This window comes from Tympanuchus pallidicinctus, unplaced genomic scaffold (genome assembly GCF_026119805.1).
Source record: "Tympanuchus pallidicinctus isolate F22 unplaced genomic scaffold, pur_lepc_1.0 scaffold24, whole genome shotgun sequence".
NCBI classification, from domain to species: domain Eukaryota; kingdom Metazoa; phylum Chordata; class Aves; order Galliformes; family Phasianidae; genus Tympanuchus; species Tympanuchus pallidicinctus.
Genome location: NW_026294741.1, coordinates 6145133 through 6166202, shown reverse-complemented (window position 1 = coordinate 6166202; position 21070 = coordinate 6145133). Strand labels below are relative to the sequence as shown.

At 43.1% G+C, this 21070-nt stretch overlaps 1 long non-coding RNA gene across 5 annotated transcripts in view; it reads left to right on the top strand.

Moving 5' to 3' along the window:
- The window catches only part of LOC128083525 (uncharacterized), an 86962-nt gene that overhangs the window by 27253 nt on the left and 38639 nt on the right, over positions 1-21070 (top strand). Inside the window, exons 2-4 of one of the 5 annotated variants that reach the window (XR_008208097.1) lie at positions 16139-16291; positions 18724-18810; positions 19675-19783. This is a non-coding gene — a long non-coding RNA (uncharacterized LOC128083525). Of the gene's footprint in view, positions 1-16133; positions 16292-18723; positions 18811-19674; positions 19784-21070 lie in introns of all 5 variants that reach the window. The other 4 variants (XR_008208094.1, XR_008208096.1, XR_008208095.1 and 1 more) reach the window with 4 other exon arrangements.

The window sequence follows — 21070 nt, the reverse complement described above, 5'->3', positions numbered from 1 at the left end:
AGTACAAACTCTTCAGTGCAGGGTCTCTTTATTTTTCAGTGTCTCACACAGTGCCAAGTCGTTGTTTCAGTGTTAAAAAGTAAGTAGGAAATGCCCACACTCCTGTAGAAGTTTAAAGGATATATGATAGCTTATGTCTGATACACACAATATTGTCAGTAAAACAGGCCTGTGCAACATACCCGTCTATTCAGGCACAGTAAAACAGATCCTGATTTACGTGCTTGGGCATACAGACATGGTGCAATATATATATATATATATATATATATATATATATATAAAGGAGGTCCTTGAAAATGTGCACGCATGTCTCTCGTTTATAAAAGCACCATCAGGATCCAATCAGATTGGGAGAAATAGCAAAGAGCAGAGCAAAAAAAGGTGTGCAGCAGGAGTCCTCTGCATGAAGCTCACAAAATGATATTGACGTCTGGAGATCCTCCAGCCCAACCCAGCTAAAGCAGATTACCTCAAGTAGGTTACACAGAAAAAGTATCCAGGTGGGTTCTGAGTATGTCCAGAGAAGGAGACTCCACCACCCCTATGGGCATCCTGTTCCAGTGCTGCTATCCTCAAAGTAAAGAAGTTTTTCATCATGTTCAGATGGGACTTGATCCGTTCCAAGTTGTGCTCGTTACCCCTTGTTCTGTCACTAGACCCCACTGAAAAGAGCCTGGCCTCATCCACTTGACCCTTGCCCTTTGGATATTTAGAAGCTTTGATAAGATCCCCCCTCAGTCTTCTCCCTACTGGCCACGTTCCTTTTAACACGTCCCAGGTACCATTGGCATTCCTGGCCACCAGGGCACACTGCTGCTCATGGTCACTGTGGCCACCAGAACACTCAGGTCCTTTGCAGAGCTCCTTTCCCACAGCTCAGCCTCTAATGTGTACTGATGCACGCAATTATTCCTCCCCACGTGTAGGACTCTACACTTGCTCCTGTTGAATCTTGTAAGGTTCCTCTCTGCCCAGCCCTTGAGCCTGCCCCGTGCTGCTGAATGGCAGCCGACTTCTGGTGTGTCAGCCACTCCTCCCAGCTTCATACCATCAGCACACTTGCTGAGATTGAGCTCTATCCCATCAGCCAGGTCACTGATGAAGATGTTTAACAAGGCCGGACCCAGCACCGATCCCTGGGGAGCACTGATAGGGACAGGCCTCCAGCCAGACTCTGCACTACTGATCACAACCCTCTGAGCTCTGAATCTTCTTTGATTCTGACCACATTCCAGCTTTCAGTATCATTCACACCCATGTGAAACTACAATAGTGGATAGACATCTGCACTCTTGACAAGCTTGTGAGTCTGGGGTTTGGGAGGGAGCTACAGACATTGGGCCCTGACTGCACACCCACAGCTCAGCCTGACCCTTTCCCCAGGCAGAAGCACGGGAGAAGCATCTCCTTCACCAGCTCCCAAGCTCCAGGTCCAGCAGGCGCCATGATGACATCAGCTTTGCTTTCGCAATGATTTAACTTCTTTCAGATCAGCAGTGAACCAGCGAGGCTGACTAACACACACATCAGCTCTGGAAAATTATCAACATACCTAACACGGTGCTCGCCTTCAGAAACGAACTATTTTGTTTCATGAGTCAATTTGTTGTGTGTCTGGGGAAAGAACGTATGAAACCAAATGTTGCATGTCCATAAGAAGATACAGGCAAGCTGCCTGTGCTCCACTGAAAAGTCAGCCCTCATGCAGATACAGCAGAGATCACTGTTCATCTCATTTCTGTTACTTTATGCTACTCCCCTCCAGCTCCAGCTCCTGTTCTTACTCTCCACGCAAGCACAGAAAAAGAAGCTTCTCTTAACTGACATCTGCAACAAACATGCTGATACTTGAGATATAAACTGGGAGGCTGGCATTATAACAGAGCCTCTAAATCAACCTCAGGACCTCGTTAGCATAATTAGAGATAGGATAGGTATCTTACAAGATCCAGGACAAAAAGCAGAAAAACAGTAATAACACTAAAAAATATAGCTGTACACCCCAGCAACTGCTGGGGGTTCAAGAGCAAGTCATATCTTGTGTGAGATAAATACGTTTTATATGATGTTTAATCTCACAGGAATTCTGTCAGAAATACTCAGAAGCTTGTTAGATGAAAATAAGAGTATTTACGCACATGAACAGTAAAGGATTATTGTGTGGAAGAGCTATTGTGGTGTGCATCTTGCAATCACAAGCGTACTAAAACTTAATGTTATGTTCACTGCTCTTTTTTTCTGATTTAAAGATTCAGAGAACACAGCTCTGGTACTTCTTTCAGTTGAAACTCAGGTAAGATGTAGAAACACAGTGGAAAGGATTTGTTCAAGATCAATAGGAAATCAGTGACAGATACAGTGCCTATCTGTGAGGTCTCTGCCCAGACGTAATGGCTCCAACTAGCCTAACCTGGAACTTGCATCTTCTGCCCATGGGCCCAGGAGCCCCATTTAAGCTCAGCCCAAGTCTCCAGTCCCTGTAGGAGACCCATTATCCCTTCAACTCCCAGTCTCTTTGGGAACAGCAGATGCCTGCTGCACCCTGATGTTATCTCAAGACACCACCATGCTTTACTTATTATTTTCCACAGCACTGAGGGCAGGAAGAGAAACGTCATATAATTTTCCTACAGTTGGGAAGCAGAAGCAGAAAGAAGTTGAAGTACAAACACAGACTGGAAGTCTTCTTTGCTCACTGTCTTAAGCATGTCCTTCCTCCCACTTCCATATTGTAGATGGCAGCATCACTTGCCCCAATGCAATGCAGCAGCAAAACAATGTCAAGGGGTTAAATGAATGAAGACGTTCGTGTTCTGCGTTAACGTCCCTTGAGAATAATAAATCTTGCCTCGCAGAGTAAAAGCAGTGGGAATAAGGTTTTAGCAGGAGGAAGTTATCACTGAAGAAAGCTTGAGATTCCTGGGAAGGGGAAGAGGCACTATTCAATGATCCCAGTAGCACAACTGGGGGAAGCTGGCTAAGCACGCGTTGCAGAGAATGTGAGGCACAAACAGCTCACAGCGGAGAGAGTCAGGTTGTCCTTTGCCTGCCATTAGATACATTCCTGCTCTTAACTTGTATTAGATCTTAGCTTTCTCGAGCAGTCTTTGGTTCAGGATGCAGCATTCCAGTAAGGTTCATCTTGCAGTGAGAGACCTGGATGTCTGGAGCCCTGGTACCACGTGGGCAGGGCAGAACAGCTCATCCAATGGCTCAGTCTGGAAATGCAATCTCACTTAAGCTTGTCTTTTCACGTACAAGAGGAGAAATTCCACATGCAGTTCACACTGAGATGTGGTATAAGACAGCAGTTGTCTAAATCTTCCTATATGAGCAATTACTGGCCGTTTAATTTGGAAGCTGGAGGGGTGACTCAACATAAAAAGATTCAGGCTGAGTCGACAAGGTCTTTTCCTTGGGAGTTACATATATACAGCAAGAAAGCAAAATAACTCCGAGGGAGGCAGAAAAAACTTTGCATAGTGGAGGCTCAGGACATGGAATGCAACTTTTCCCACAGTTTCTGTGCTTTTTCCTCTTCCATCCCTGAAAACATCCACATGCAGACTATGGAGTGACTGCAAAAAAGAGAGGAAGAAAAAAGTTAACCCTTTGTACATCCTGACCAGCTGATACCTCAGTAGCTACAAACCTCCTCAGCCACTACTTATCTGGCTCAATCTGGCTCAATGGTGCAGCTCCTTTACTAGAACTGGGCCTTACCAAAAGTTTATTTTAATTTGGAGATTAGAAATCTCTGTCAACCCTACTATTCAGTGTCAAAGTAAAGCTCAGGATCGAGGCTTCTACAGGAATGGATGCAGAGAAGGAAAATAGTGCGCTGCACCTCTCCGGGGTTCTACAAGCAGCTAATTAGCCTGAAAAAGCACAGAAACCCTCAGTCTCTCCCCGCTGGAGGCAAGCCAGGGGAGTCTACCTTATTTTACATGAAGTAGTATCTGAAGAAAGATCAAAGACCAAGATTTCATGGCTAGTGAATCAGGCGAGTCTGTTGAGGGTCTCAATACGATCTTTACAATAAAGAGAAATCTCTTTTGCTTAGTGATATGTCAGTGATGGGATATGTATTTTCTACGTTTTACTAAAATGTATGTTAAGTTCCTTTGGTCAGTTGATGGCTCTTTAGTTTCGTGTACTGCACATGGGAAATACTGGTGCAGATGTTTTCAAATTTTGTAGGGGCTCAGGAGTATTTTTTAAGTGTAATGTCTGAGATTCCTCCACTTTCAAAGGGATTTGGGAGACTCACTTGGATGCTTTGGAAAATATTACCTTAAGCAATTGTTTCCTGAAAGAATTACCACTAAGGCCAGCGAGCAAGCCTCAGTCTCTAAATAAATGCTTTTTAGGGACCAGCTAGCAGAGCTGAACGTGATCTATTATGTCTCTTTGCCCTTTCACCAGTGCACCTCAAAGCACTCTGTGATCATAAATATAGGAAGAATTTGCTTCCCTTCCGTCCATCCCCACCCTGCTATGGGAAAGAAAAGAAGAATTATGACAATTGAGCAATTGTAGAACAGGGTAATTAAGTGGCTTGCCAAAGGCCAGGTAGCCAAACTGGGGAACTGATCCTAAGATCCCAATTCCCGCTCCTCCTTTGGAGCCAGTGTGCACAGACCCTGCTGCTGAAAGGTCAGAATGCTTCCCTGGGGAAGATTTCATTTCCTCCTTTGAACGCTGAGGGAGGGGCACCTCTAAATCACAGGTTAGGCAGGCACTCAACTGCCTTAACACAATGTACTTCCCTACACCGTGTCTTGAAGGTGTAGTTAGATGTTATTACATGTACTGCTCCAGCTCCTAGAGGTCTCTGCCAAGAGCAAGCCCCATTGTGTTGGACACCGTTCACACACAGTATGAGACAGTCCCTGCTCCCAAAGAACTTTAATATTCTTTGATATTTCTGGGAAACGTTTCATGAGAGAATTTTAGCATAGAGTGCAGGGCCTGTTTCTTCCTTTTAACCTGGATTACACCAGCATAATTCCATTGACTTCAGTCCACACCTGTCAGAGATGAGACTCCAGATTCTGTATGCTGCAGCCTCTCTTTTTGAAACAACTGGAGCATGTATAACAAAGAATCAGGAAATGAGTGGGCAGTTGGCATTAATTTCCTCCATGTCACCATCTTTGGTTTCTGTTGTGGAAACAGCAAGGCACAGCAACTGCTAATTCAGTGCACAGAGCCATCCCTGAGCCCCAGATGGTGACCATATGATCTGTCCCTCTTACGGACCATGGACACATTTCTTTTCCTTAGTATTTGACTTCTGCATACAAAGAGTGCTCACCTAAATGTGCCTAACCACCAGAGCATCTGGGTGCAACACAGGTCCCTTTAGGAACCCAGTAAAGACCCAGACAGAGGGTAAACAATTTGTGGAAAAAGCACAACCTGACTCAATTAGAATTTCCTCCATGAATAGCTCCCTATGTCAGAACTTAAGGCCCCAATTCACAGGGAAATCTGGGACCCATTTCCTCAGGAATTGCTAGCTATTTATGCAGAGAAAGTACTGCATTCTGATTTTGTTTTCTGGACAGTCTGGGGTGGGCTTTACTGCTCACTTGAATAGATGGGATTTATGCTGAGCTGGTAGCAGTGAGATGACAGGAGATCTGTACTTCTGAATGTTACCACTTGTGCCCTTTGGCACCCGTCTCTCTTCCTGGCACAAGGTGCCCAGCTATCAGGAACAGCTCAAATTCATCGTGTAGATCACATTCATCAGCCGCTGCAGATGAGCACACCTAATACCCATGCTGGCTTTGTCAAATTGTGCTGTCGTCTCTTTGGTAAGGACCCCCGGACTCCCACCTACATGCAGCTCTAGGCAGAATTTAGGGAATACTGGCATTTACATTTATAATGCTCCTTGTGCTAGAATCACCTGTGTGCCAGAGCCCCATACATCTCACAGAGCACGCTCTGCTAGGGCTGCGAAAGGAGAAGCAACAGCTATCTTTGTTCAGAAGAATCTTACTGTGCCCTTTACTCCAGGCAAACCAGACTTGTCTGTGGAGTAAGACATTATAAGGGAAGAATGAGCCCGGCACAGCCTGACCCTCAAGGAATAGTTACGACAATCTTCCAAAACCTTCAGAGTGTATAATGTGCCCTTTCAAAGGCCCAGCCTTAGCCACACACTCCTGTGCAAACAACATTGGATCTAATTCCAACTCCTATGGCCTTTTCCAGAGTTAAACAAAGCCTTGTAGAGCTGAATGATAACAAACCACAGAGCGAGGGAGAAATTACTTGAGAAAAAAAACAAAACAAAACAAAATATCTGTCAGTGACATTTCAAAAACTCTCATTTGCCTAATTTGCTGGATTTCAGAAGAGCTGCATGACTTTACACCGGCTTCGAAGTCAGGCTCTTTTTATTTCGTCTTTCTTCTGACGAGCTCTGAAATCAGCAGAGGTGTTCAGGCAGACTTGTGTAGGCTGTCTCAGACTGCAGGGGCTTCAGGCAAGAAGAATCTCAGGCCAACAGCGGCAAGAAAGAGAAAAGGTTGGTGGTGGAAGAACAGAAGATGAAGAGGGAAACAGTGAGAGGCAATTCTTGTGGTTTGGAAGTTCCTGTGGCTCTATGTACAGTCAGCATTTCTGTCTGCAAACAGAAACATTTCTGTTTGCTTTGCAAACCAGATTTCTCAACCTTTGGCCTTCTGACCTTCACTGTATCTGGCACTACGATCAGGTGTGAGATAGGAGCTCGCTGCTTGGAGCTGCAGGGCTTTCTCACTTGTCCAGCAGCCCGATGACACAGGGCCTACCCTGTCCGCCATTGATAGAGCGCCGTAAAAGAGACTGCAAGGAGAAAGCCCCCAAGACTCCCTGTTCAGAAGAAAGCACAGAGCTTACATGAGCTTAAATAATGCCATGTTATCCCATTCCAACAAAGGCCAACTTCAAGCATAAGGAGAATCTACATAAGCCCTTTGCTTTTGCGTGGTTTTAAAAATCAGACAAGATTTCCACCTGCTCAAAGATACACTGTGTTATCTCTGCTGGAATCTGGCAGGAGATGAGCAAAGGGGTGTCCTTACCTTTGACCAGAAAGTTCATTCAATTTGCCCTTATCAAATTAAAATAAAGTTTTTTTAAGTCTGTGCAGTTTCTTTATACCACATGCCCATGTTTATAGCCATATAAAATTCCCTGTTTGCCTACACCCCACCCAGGCTCTTGTACACACCTGCATAAGTCTATAATTTTATCCCATGAATCATTCTGTACCATCAGATCACACCCAAGTTACCAGAACTCTAAGGAAGTGGCAAGTTCATTATGCTCGTTTTCATCTTTCAATTTTAAAATAAAAGGTTTTTCTATTGCCGCCCTGAATCCACAAGTATTTTTTCTTTCTCATATGACAGGCAAAAAGAGCATGTGAAATTAATTAAATAAATGCACCCAACGAATGGGAATACAAAGGAAGAGAGACCTAGCATATGATTTTTAAGGGACCGTTTGGACCAGTCCTGTAGCGGTTGTATCTACCTCACGTGGCACTGCAAGTCTTAAGCCTTCAAAAATCGTGCGTCAGGCTCACCAGCAACCGAGAGGCTGAGGAAAAATCATAATCTCCAGGTTAAATTAAAGTTTTCTGGCTTATTTGTTGGTTTTGCAGTAGGCCGTGGTTTTAAGCACTTAAACAGCTTTTGAAGGACCTTTTTCTTGGGAAACTGGACATTTTCAGCTAGTCATTTTGTGTCCAGGAGCTGGCTGCTTAAGGAAACTACCAAACACAAGAGGTTGGAATCCAACAGAAAGCTGTGTTGTAAGAGCAACACTGCAGTGACTTGGGATAGTTTAGAATGTTGTTCATTAGAAGCACAGAGCAAAGCACAGATAACACGGAGAGAGATGTGAGCAAACAGCCACAAGTGACAGTGAGGCTCAGTGTGCTTTTTGTGGCCTTTTCACTGTTACACAACTGTACCATGCAGTAATGACACAACGTCTTGCCATTCAATCCAAAATGCCAGGTGGCCAAAGAGTAAATTTGGACTGCCTCATACGTAACTTAAGTTCATGTAATATTGCCACTGGGTTGTTTCCTGGCCAGAATGCTTAATTGCTGAGAAAAGTGTTTACAGCATTGTGTGTGCATCTCTGTCCATTTGGGACCAAGACAGGTGTGACAGAATCCTAGCAGCCTAGGACTGGCCAATAGGTTGCAACAGGCTGCTGCCAGTGGGCAGCTCTGCTACAGTGCAAAGAGTGAACATCCGTAACAAAAGTTTTATCTGACCCAGAGAGGAAGGAAAAGAAAAACAAAGAGGGGTTGAAGTCCCATATCTGCTCTGGAAGGGCCTATTTTTGCAAAAATGATTGTGCATTTTAGATGAGAGGTCTATTTTCCTTTATACACACTCATTGTGCTTTATTGCTTACTAATGGAACAACAAAGAAATGGTCTAAATCTAATCATGCTGCAGCTGACTACAGCTGAAAAAAAAAGCTGGAGCACAGAGTATCAGATAGCTCACAGGTGCTCCCCTACACAAACTCCTCCTGTTAATGGCCTTCTGTTTTACGACCACACACTCACACTGACATTTCAAATTGTGGTCTCCTCACCACTTCGTTCAGCACTACCAGTGCAGTGTCCACTGCTCCCACACTAACCAGCTTTTCTGGGTACTTTCAGATGCTCTGTGATTGGCAGGGAGGCTCAGGGTAGCAGACAAGGTGAATCCTGTAAACATGGCAAGAGATAAGGCAATACCAAAGGGAACAGTAACCACAAAACTAGCTCACAGAGTTCAAGGGATGGAGGTATTGTTTATTTTCTGTGCTCTTGGATCAGCTGCAATTCCACATGTAAGCTAACTTCTTCAGCCCAAACTTTTAGACCTGGAAAGTCCCTTAGCACTGAGCATTATTTAACAAAGAATATATGCTTTCTTTATCTTTTATCTATATAGGAAACAAAACAAAAACAAAACAATCAAGACAGTTGAACAATGCCTACAGCTCTGACTTAGGCCATGTCTCTGCCCTTGTTTGCACTGATGCAAATCAGAGATCACTGGAAGAGATTTAACACGGGCCTTTACATTTCTTATCACATCACTCCTCTGCTCCGCCAGTGATCTGTTCTCTGTGTTTGTAACAACAGTGCCCAAGCTTTTGCCAAGCCACAGTTACACATGGAATGCTTTCTCTCTCCAGGCACACAGAGCGCCTGTCCCCTGTACTTCCATATAAAACATGCAGCTTTCATCCCGCTCACAAGAAGCACACTACCAATTACACCAATCTCAAGGTTTTTTAAGTCATTTCCCCAGCATTAGCTCAGCTGGCTTGCCCATCCCGTTTGTTTATGATGAATGTTTTAAGACAATTACATATTCCCAGGTGCATTTAACCAGAAAAGCAGGAACAGAAAGAAGTAACAGACCTGGGACTGCCTGGGCTTGTATGGTGGCAGCAACAAATAAGTTTACGTGCTTCAAAGGCACTGATAAATCTGCTTCTGCATTTGAGGGACTCGTGATTAGAACTGACTGGTAATGGGTGATTGCTACTTTTCAGCAAAATTATTCTTTTTGTTTGGTTTAGCTTAGGGCCTCTGTAAATGCCGTTGCATTATCTTGCATTGCCAAGCATCAGTTTTGTCAAGGCCTGGAGATAAAGAGTGAATAAATAAATAGACAAAGTTTTTCTCTTGTCTGGGAACTATCTGCACCTCTGAGCTGCTAGGTAATATCATGTAAGTTATATTAGCCCTTGCTCGCTATCTACCCGTGGCTGCCAAAATTAGTGAAAAGGGATTGATACAGACACAAGGCTGAATCTGTATCAGTCTGAAAACCAGGCAGCAGAGCAATGATATGAACTACCTAACCCTACATGTATTGCACATTGTTCCAAAACATCCAGGCAATATGGTCTGTATGGTTTTCATACCTTGCATGGTTGAGGAAAAAATAATGCTTATTTTAAAATTAAAAAAAAAAAAGGATTAAGAAATAGGGTCTGAAACTGTATCAAACAGAAATAATCCCCAGGGTGCATTAAGATCTGACAGTCTCCATTCAATTAGCAAGTGGGAAACAGTTGCCTGTCACTCTTTCTCTTCCTTGAACACAAACATATTCAAAGTCAATCCAAATCTTTTTGTTTCATCAGCAGGTTCATCCAGTTACCTGCAGGATGCAGAACAAGTTTAGGTACCAACATGTATAAGTCAATAATAGGCTCAGTGTTATTCTCCCTCTCTCTACTTTGTCTGTCAACCTAATTGTCAGAGGAAAGAGGAACCCACTCCCAGACACTGCAGCTTTGGGACTTATATCTGCTCCTACATTTGCTGTTTGCATGTCCCCTTTTCTAAGCACAATTTGAGGAACTCTCGCTAAAGAGTAAGGCTCTTTTTCCCAGACACTTTGAGAGATTTCCTATTAGTCACTAGGATAATTAAAGGTTCCAGTTGCATTGCATTAGCACCTTTCGTGTCATTAGAGTCCAGCTGCAGTGTGAGAATCACATATTTGCTGAGACTCCTGTGCCAGCCAGCATGCCGAGAGCTGAGTTTTACGTTTCATCACTTTGTAAAAGAAATACAATTAAGCAGTGTTCACTGATCATATTGCAGGGCAGGTCGTAAGTGGGGCTCTAAGCATCAATCACTGGAATGTCTGGCCAGGAGTTGTACTCAAATGGTGCCTTGACAAGGTTTTATGAGCACATTGTAATAAATCCGTGGTCACCTAAGACTTCTTATTTGTCACTGTGCTGATGGTGAAGCGGCTCAGGACTCTACAGTGAAAATGCCAATGGCACTTGGGCACTTGCTTCCCAGTGTATGGTATCTCCTCTTGACTTACAGGAAAATCTTCAGCCTTTATTAGTAGTGCAGGTGCTGTGCCACAGGGTTTGGGAGTTTTGAATTCACCCTCCAAAGGCTACCAGTACAGAGATTTACTTCATTATAACATTCTTAATTGACAGACTTGTGTGCCTGTCTAGTCAATAACCGCCTGTTAAAAATATGCATTAACCAGAGAGAATGAATCAGCTGCTAATAGCAGTCTCCCGATTGTCAGCTTCCATCTATCTTCAGTATTTGTTGGAGCCTTGTCACTATTGTACTCCCGCGGCTCCAAGCCTCTAACATATTTATCCTCCAAACACCCCTCTGGGGCAGGGCGGTTGTTGCTCTCACCAGTTTACAGATGGGAAACTGTGATACTGAGAGGGAGAGTGATTTGCCCAAGGTCACGCAAGAAATCTGTAGCAAAACAAGGAATAACACATCAGTCTAGCAACCCTGGGGGGATTAACCTACCCCCAGCCAGGACATCCTTCTTGTCTCCTTCCTCTTGCAAGTCAGCAGAGCTATACCAACTTGTACCAGCAGAAATTCTTTGAGATCCTTTGAGAATACAGTCTTCTGTTTATAGGTGGATGAAGTATTAGTTAAATATCCTCTTTTCACGTTCCCGATATGCAGACATCCAAAAGCCAATCTTAAAAGCATGAAATATGCACCCTTCAAAACTTGTATAAAATCAGTGATTCCTTTAAATCATATCCTAGCTCTTTTGTTTGTCTATCTGTATTTCTTACATTCTCCAGCATCTCTAGCTGCAGGTCTTGGCAAAGAGTGCCCACCATGCACTTCTGTTGGAGGTCTAGATAGAGCAGCAGTGTTAGAGAAATGTGAACCTGTGATCTGGCTTAGAGTCTTGGCAATCATGAGTCCTTTAGTTCGTGTACCAAATATGTTTGCTTTTACTTCAACAGACTGACATAGGATCTTAAGGAACATTAACTGCAGTGTTCCTGTGGATCTGTGATTGATTGCAATACTGCTCTTATATTAATGTTTCTTATGTGCTGTGGAATGAAGAAATGCAAGGCAAGCATGATCCTTCACATGAAAAGTTTGTCTTCCAAATAACATATGATAAATAAGAAAGGATAAAGAAAGAGTGGGGCAGTTGATCTCGAGAACATAGACATAAGGTAATTAATAATGGGTTGGAAACTTGCCCAGTTTGTGGGAGCCATGAATTCAGGCAAGGAAGCTAAGCTGTGCCAGTCTCACTAGAGGGGAAAGATGGTGTAATCAGGTGAGAGAAAGCAGTGCCAAATGCACATTACTGCAGCATGGCTCCACGTGTCTCACCGCACCAGCTAAAAAAATCAGCCATGCATGTGAAGCCTCTTGAACAGCTCTCTGCTATTGCTTGATGAAGCAGTGACTGCAGCTCTGTTCCTGAATACACACAGAAAACAGATAAAAATTTCTAGTATGCAGCAAGTCTAGAAGTGAGATGGTAAAAACAGCAATTTCTGATCAAAGAAAAAGTTGTGTATCATTTTCATACCTTTTTTTAATTTATTTTTTTTTTGCTTATGCACTTTTCCAGTAAGAAGCAAACGCGTTGTATTACATAGGGGTACCTCCTATTCCTTCCTGCTATGTGCTTCAAAACCCCAGGCTGCAGTATTGCTGTTTCAGGACTGCAGTTCAGCAGAGGGAGGCAGTGTCAGAAGAAAAGCACCATGGTTTCTTGGGGCTGGGGGGAGGCCCAAACCACTAGTTCCAGTTCCTCTGCCTGCCTTTCCTCCCTATGATTATTCTCTCCCCACAGTTTCTAGGAGGCTGCTTCAGGAAGTCCAGGCCCCCACTGTACTCTTCTGTTTCTGCAGGCAGTTGTGGCTTCAGCTGCTGCATAAGGCGATGACTCTGCAGGTTTCTCCTTCCTGTCCTCGCAGTCTATCAACCCCTCCATCAAGAGGGGACACTGAAGCTGGCAGTTGGTGCAGCTGCAGGGAGCTCCCAGCCAGCCATGGTTACTGGGTGGCATCTTTCAGAGGAAAGGAGAAGTACACAGGAAGGCCTGCCCAGCTGTGCAATAGGCACAACCTTCCTTGTAAAAACAAAAGTTTTCAGTTTTTCAAGTGCCCCAAGGGATTTTCCTCCACCTTCCTACAGGAGAGATGGGGCAAACACTTGTCTCAGTCGTGGTGCAGCCCTCCCAGCACACTAACAGTAGGTTTTCTGTTCAAAAGACCTGTGTACAATTAGGCAAGGCAAGCTTCACAGCTGTCTAGCCCACTGACCCAAGATGGGACAACATAGTTAAAAGAAGTAGAGATTGATACAGAGTCAGCTTTTACTGGGAAAGATCTTGCTGGAGGTAGAAAAAGGTTGAACTCTGTTCTAAGAGCTGTAGGTTAATCTCCAACCAAGGAGGAACTGAGATCAGGGCTATAAGAACAATATTATTTGAGTACTTGAGTCTGAAATGCCCATTTTCAAAACTCACTAGGGTCTGGCATCTATCATTTGCAGTTCTCCTCCGATGTCCAGGCATCAAAGGAAAGCAGAGACTGGTCTTTGTGAAATGGATGACTGTCACTGTGGGAAGGATGATTCCCAGCACAGCTGACCCAGTGAGTGTGGATGTGCACGCAAGTGACTTCACCTATTTGCACCTCTGCATTAGCATCACTAAATGGACACAACAGCTAGGTCTGGAGGTGACACAACCCTGAATCTGCTTGTACTTGAAACCTACAGAAGAAAGGTATCTCAGAAACTGCAGACAGCACTGTAATAGTAAACACCAAAGTGAGTAAGTTCACTCTTTAAGGAACTGGTAAACTGTCTTTCCCAAGTGAGAACTGGGTTTTTTCCATTTACATGCTTTCCCTCTTCTCTGCCCTCCTGGAAGTATCAATTATTAAGGAGGTGTAAGTCAATTTAGAAATAAAAACTCTAACAAACCATTACACTCTCATTAATTGACAGCCCAAACTTCCTTTGCTCTATGCAACCATGTGTTTAGTGCCAGATACAAAGCAACTAAAGCCAGAGGAAGTCTCTAGAATATAGGCTACTCGACTGCTCACAATTATTAATGAATTCACGACTTTTCAGTGGGATGGGTCAGTGTTCTTAACCCCATTTTACAGACAAGGATATTGAGGAAGAGAGAGAGGAAGTGACTCACTGAAAAACACCCTGTATTAGAAACAGGAATAGGACTCAGACCTCATGACTCCCATTCCTGAGTCTTAATCACTAGGAGATCGAAGCTGTGTAGCTAAGACTGGAAGGTGGGAAGGGTGCGGATCTTCTTTGAGTCAAAACGAAATGCAAGTTTCCTGGAACGGAGCCACCACTAATTTCAATAAATTTACTTAGATCTTGAGCTTTGGGATGGCATGAGCAGCTGTGAGTCATCTTGGCCAGTCAAAAGAATAATTAATTGTTGTGGGCAAATCTCAAAAGGTTTAGGGGGTCATGTAAGGTAAGCAGCTCAGCTTATCCTTGACTGCTCTTTTCTGCTGTGCAGACTATGCTGGAGACATTCACCAGAACACTTACCCCATGTTTTCCTTATGCCAGATCTATCCATCTGTTGCGCACACTTTCTGCCTTGTCTTATATTTTGATTACAAACTAATCAGTGCTGGGATTGTTTCTTTTTAGAGGTTTTTATAGCACCTGCCGTGGCACAGCTCTGATCCATATAAGGATAAAGCAGCCTCAGACATACAACCGTCACCCAAAAGGTAATAAAAGGCTGAAAAGTTTGGCTCCTGAGATTTCTTGTGCTTCCTGATTAGAGCAGGAGTGGTTTCCTTGCGGTGCTTTGATAGTTTTGCTCCCAGCACAACTCACAACCAGGAAGTACAAGAATGCAGTGCAATGATAGCCAGAATTTGCAGAACAGCTCAGCATGCACGATCAGAAGCGGATTTGCAAAAGAGCTCAGCTCTCATTTAAGAACCAAAACCAGTATCTAGATTTTCAAAACTGCCAAGCTGGCGGGCTACAGTACTCTTTAGCAAATCCAGCCCTCATGGCAGCTTCTGAGCATTTGAGGATCTGGCTCAGCTCTTCAGGATGAAATGGAACCAGAGCTATGTGATAAGTCTCTCCTGGATTTGGTGTTGAGTATTCTAATTTCTTTTCATGCATTTTAGCTCCTGTCAGTATGGCAGTATAAACCATGTAAAAAAGAGTTGTGTTCTTCAACATCTGTTCATTCCAAACAAAAATTCCAAACAAAACCAGAAGAAGAAAGATGTTTGGTTTTTTTTCCCGTTCTCCTGCCCTGAAATCTCATCTTTTCTCTAGCCCCAGTCCTTAGGCAGCACCCGAGGTCAGTGATTGTGCTTCAGAATTCTAAGGGTCATATCCAGGAAAAAGAAAATCCCATAGAAAAAAAAGCGCTAGCTCTGCAGTTTCCTCTCCACTGTCCCAACTTAATATCTCATCTTAATCTCAGGGAGGCAAGCAGGATGGATTGTCACTTAGGACTCCAGCTTTCTCCTTGAATGAGACAGGACAGCTCTAACTGGCCTACCAACCGCCTGCTCAGCTCCATCCCTCCTTCACCCCACAGTAGGGCACCAAGGAACATCTGGCTGTGGAGGAGGCCTAGGAGGTCCTTCTGTCTCATGCCAAAAGCCATCAAGGCTCCTTGCAAGTATTGACAGGCTGTCAGCAACTGCTCTGTGCTCTCTGGCATGTTTGCAGAACACTACTCTTGGCATTTAATTACCAGGCTGATACCTAATAGCACATCTCTGAGCTGGGTTGGCACAGCAGCACTATGGGGAAAGGGGATGGAGGAGAGGAAGGAAGAGAATTCCCCGCTGATCTCCAAAATCAACAGATCAGGATCTAATGCACAGGGATAACAACTCAACTGCTGGCGATGTCTCACAGAACTGGATAAGAATTCACTGCTGAAAATTATTTGTGTCTCAAAAGTGACAGTGTCCTTGAAACTCAAGAAACTTACTGGCTTCTTAGACACAGAAGGAATCCTGACTGATCCTGGCCAAGTAAGCTTGCCCCATAAGGTATCACGGAGCACAGGTTTCAGGATGTGGAGTCTTCTGACAGCTTCTCCACGACAGCAGACTGGTCAGGGAGCCATGCAGCTGGCAATATCATGTTAGTGGGAAAGTTCCCATTGCAGATTTGGCTCAGAAAGTGACCTCTTGCTTTTGTGTACTTTTTGCTTCCCATCTGGTCTAGTATGACTGCTCTCTTTCTGTTCCAGAGCAAAGTCAAACAGCCAAACTATTGGTGGTTTTAAATGATTTTTTTTTTTCCCTAGAGCAGAGGCACTCCACAGCCCACATTGTGCTCAGGGGAGGTGACGACTAACATACCTGTGGAAGCCCTGAGAACCTCACTGAGAGCCGATAGGCATGCAGGAATTTAGAAGCCCTGAAGCCATGTCTGAACCAGGAACTTCAGAGCACAGACTTTCAGGTTCAGTTTCATTTTGAAATGTCTGCAACGAAACATTTTGATATTTAAAAATCATTGTAATTTATTTTCCCTTCCATGGGAAATTTCAAATATGTCACTTTTTTTGCACTGAAATAGAACACATCACCCTCCCTCATAAACACACATTTTCCAGGAATTTCCCCATTTTTTCAAATTCCAGGATTGCCTATAAAGCAGACGTGCCGATTTTCAACCCTCTCTAGTGCCATTACTCCACAGACTTTTTTTTCCAATGATGATTACATTTTAAAGAAAGAGTTTATAATCGTCTGCCAAAAAAAAAAAAAAAAAAAAAAAAAAAAAGCTTCTTTTAGGTTCCAAGTCTGGAGAAAGGTTCCCTTTTGTTCCTCCTGAGGAGATATGTTGCCTGGTGCTGACTGGGAGCAGAGACACTCCTGCATTCCCAGCCCTGACACTAACTGCCCCTGTGGCCCCAGGCTAATCACTTAAATGCTCTGGCTCAGGCTCCCCATTGGTAAAACAGAGATAATGATACTTACCATCTTCTTCACAGGGGTGTTTGCAGAGAAATAATTAGTTTGTCTCTGTAAAGCACTTTGAAGATAAAAAAACACAATACAATTGATAATAATTATTGCTATGCAGACCGGTTCTCCCCTCCCTACCGTCTTATTGGTGCAGAAAGGTAAGAAGAGCCCAAAACTGAACTAAGTAAAGTAAAAAGATGCTATTTCAGCAAAAGTGCATCTAAGCCAAAGCCATAAGCCAGCCACCCCAAAATTCTGTCAGAGTCAAATCTGGCTCAGTGATCCTAGCTTTAACTTGCCAAACTTAGATGTACCACTGCTTGGAAAAGAGATTTGTTTTCCACTGTCTCTTTTTCTCCAGTCTCTCGCAGTTTTTAATAGCATTCTGTGCCTTCAAAAGCTTCCACCAGTCCCTGATACCTCTGCCTTTCCCGGCATGGGGCAGCAGCTTATTATACACCAGTTTGTTACAGCCTTTGCTTCAAAGACCCACAGTTCAAAGGGTCCTAGAAGCGTTGAACAGGTCAGCGCTTTAATGCTGATCCACACATCTTTAGAGGGCAGTAACGTAGCCACAGTTTTGTTCCTGGGGGAAACAGAGAACAACTGGTTTGTAGAGTTCCCTTTGGCCTTAAAACTGGCCAAAGAATTGGATGCTCCTGGTGGCAAAGATCAAGCGTCAAGGAACCCTGTCGTGGCTGAGCATGTAGGGCTGTGATGTAGTGAATGAGTGAAAATGTGCCTTTATGAGTCACTGACTTGTTCCTAATGGGAGCTGCAGAGGAACAGAGGAAGGAAAAAGGGAGAGGGGAGTAAAAGAGAAAAAAGTATCAGAAAGGATAAAACAATCTAAACTACTTCTTTCCATGCACATATTTTTCAAGATACATGATGGAGTGATGGCATACCTAGAGATTATGAAAGGAGACCAGAGAAAATACTACCTCAAATATACCTCCTCTTCTCTCATCTTTGGGGGGAGGAAAGATATGGAATATTTGCTAAACTATTTTTCCCTTGCACATAGACTTGAACTTCCTGCACAGAGGTTCAAGGTCTTCTGCAAAAGGCCCTTCTTGCTGCATTTATGGCCCGAGAGGAAGCAAGAAAAAGCAGAAATCGTCCTGTTCTGCTGAGATCCCAAAGACCCTTTTCCAAACAGTTTGAAGAAGTAGTGTTTGAGTCACTGGATAAATCTTTAGGCTGAATCCAAATACTGAAACTAAATGCCAACTCTTCCTTTCTGATATCAGCCAAAGTGGAAGAAGCCATTTTTGCAATGAGTATTTTTTATTGTCGTATTGTCTCTGATGTGAATCAGATATGGTATCAAGGCCTGGAAGAGCTTTGCTATTACCAGCTTTATATGCATATATATATAAACCAGTTTTAATCAAATGTAACATGCATAAGGGCAGAATTTGCCCTGCAGTATCTAGTTGGGAGATTAATATTAGCAGATTGCTTTGAGTAACAGAAACAGAGACGCTTCAAAGGGGAAAAGAAAAGGTGGGGGGTGTTTCTGTCTGCAAGGAATTCACCTTGGGAAGAGCTGTGTGCTACAGCACATGAATGAAATGCGTGACTGAAATGTATCACAAACCAACTGTCTGAGAAAGCTACAGCATCTCACCAGTGTGCTTTTTTGCAAAGCATCATTTAACTACAGACGTTTCTAGATTGTAGACATTTAGACTGTAGACATCTCTGGACAATAACAAAAAGACTATTTTGATGGTTAAAGTGTTGTATGGGTCTTGCATTTGGAAGGGCTAAATTTCCTACCATGATACAGAAAATTGGGTTCGAACAGAACATGCTCCATCCTAGCTGCTTTGATTTCAGTTGATCATATCAAAATCCAGTGCACAAATAGGACACAATTCATTTCTTACTTCTGTTGTTTTATCTCCATGCTTCCAGTCCCTGGGGGAAGGGTGTTTTCATTCACTGCAAAGCTGGTACAGCAACAGCCTGAACACCAGGACCTACCAGCCTCAGCCTGCAAAGGTGAGCACTTACACTTCTGAAAGGCTTTTTTTTTTTTTTTTTGCCATTATCATCCAAATCCAAGTCTATGCTCAGAGACCTGAATTTGTGTTTTCAGAGCTGTGGGAACTGCTGTAAAAACCTACATTTTTTTGTAAGCATACAGGGCTACTGAAAGCACACAAAGTGCACAGGTGCCCACTATAAACAGGTATTTCATTTGAGAAGGGGGATGTTGCATTTGACCTGAACTATGAAAGAATAGTTCTCCTTAGTCTCAGGTGAAACAGTCTGTAAAGCTGCCTTGTCTATAAAGCCTTATCCTTCTGCTGAGTTTGCCTGAGGCTCAGCCATTCTTGCACCTTTAGAAAAAGATTCAGAAATATGTTTCCCTGCTTCTTTTTCCAGGCCTGGGTGGCATGATCTCTTAATGCACCTCCCTGTTTACGTTAACAAAATGGAAAGCAGCTTTGTTTATGGAAAAGATCTATTTTTGTTGTACTTTTTTTCTCTCAACTAAACTGACTTTCATCCAGGATTGTGTTTTGCTTTGGGAAAAGAAATGTGCTGCAATTCTTAGCCCTAGTTTGAAAGTCGGGTCAAGAGGAAAGGGGGAAATCCTGATCATATTATTTAATTTTGTAGGATTACACTGCAGCCTGGAAATCTACAAGAGCAGAAGAGTTAATATATAACACCATGATTTGTGTCCCTGCGCAATTATATTTGCTATTCTCTCACTTCCATTTAGACAATCCAGACCAGGAACAGAATCAGTATTTCCATTTTATGGGCAGGAGGACAGCGTGTGCAATCCAGAGCAGAAAGAAATTTCAGAAGTCACTGTGCTCCCCTGAGGATAAATCATATAATTGTGTCTTTCAGCTTCTTCAGACTTTGATCTTCAGAGAGATCAAACAGGGTCAGGCCACAGATAGCAGATTTTGAATGAAAACCCAGACAGGGCTTTGTGACGTGGAGATGATGTGGAGAGGTGAGGAGCACAGCATGCATTATTCTCCCTCTGCAGATATTACTGAGTACTTGAAAACACATTCATACACTGTTCATTGCTGAAAGCTGAAGGGTCCCACTCTTGACTCAGAAATCAAATTAAGGTCTGACCAGTCCTCCTCATGAAAGTCTGCTGGGCAAAATTTGGCACTTAAGGCTTACTTTCTAATTTTAGCTGTAGTTCTGATTCGGGACATGAATTTTGGTAATTGTCTGCATCTTCTTCAAGGAAACTGAGCTCCTACTTTCCTGCTTTATGGAAATGGGCTCTTGAACGTGTGGTGTAGAGTTGAAGGTTGCATAAATTATGGACATCACTTTATAACACTTAATAACTCAAGGTGAAGCCTATATATAATATAACCTTGTAACACAGTCCCTGAAGATGTTTCAGAAACATCCCTATGGATTCCCTACCATGGATGTGGTACTTAGGGATGTGGTTTAGTGGGCAATATTGGTGCTAGAGGGATGGCTGCACCTAGGTCTTTTCCAACCTTGACGATCCTATGATTCCATGATTCTAATCTATTCTTAACCTTCTGTGACACAGGGAAAAGTCTTTATCCCAATTCCCATTCTAAAAATTTAAATATGTATGCATATTTTATGGAAAACAGTGGTGGAACATTGCCTACTGTGAAGGTTTTCTGATTTTCCACTGTAAAATATTTGTACACATGCGTGTGTTTGTATAATGTATACAGACACAACTGCATTTAAAACCTACTGTGGTAATGCGTTGTTATTTTAATTCTAAAGCAAAGCACTCAAAAATGAAATAAATTATAGACTTGAGGTGGGCCATGTAACTTCAGTTCAGCCCTACTGTGCATATGGCTTTATGACACATCCAGTTAGCATATGATCACACACCGCTTTCATTCCACATTTCCCATTTCCAAAGCCTTGTGCAAATCAGTCCTGGTTGCATCCTTCAGAATAACAGCCATAGAAATTTTTAAATACAAACTGTTTAAGTGACCTAAACACACGTTTGCTTCTACTCTCTAATAATAATATAATAGCCAGGGTATGCACTATTAAAAAGGATAGTGAACAATAATAATAATCCTTAATAAGTCATAAGAAATGGTAAAGTAGATAATGAGGTGCCAGTTTTCACAGTTAGCTGTGACATGTTTCTGAAGTTGATGTGAGAAAATCCATAGGAGGAGATGAAAATGACCATCTCTCTTGATTTATTCTCACTTTTGATGTTTTTTCCTAACATCAAATTTGTGAACTGGAACAATGGAGCTTAACC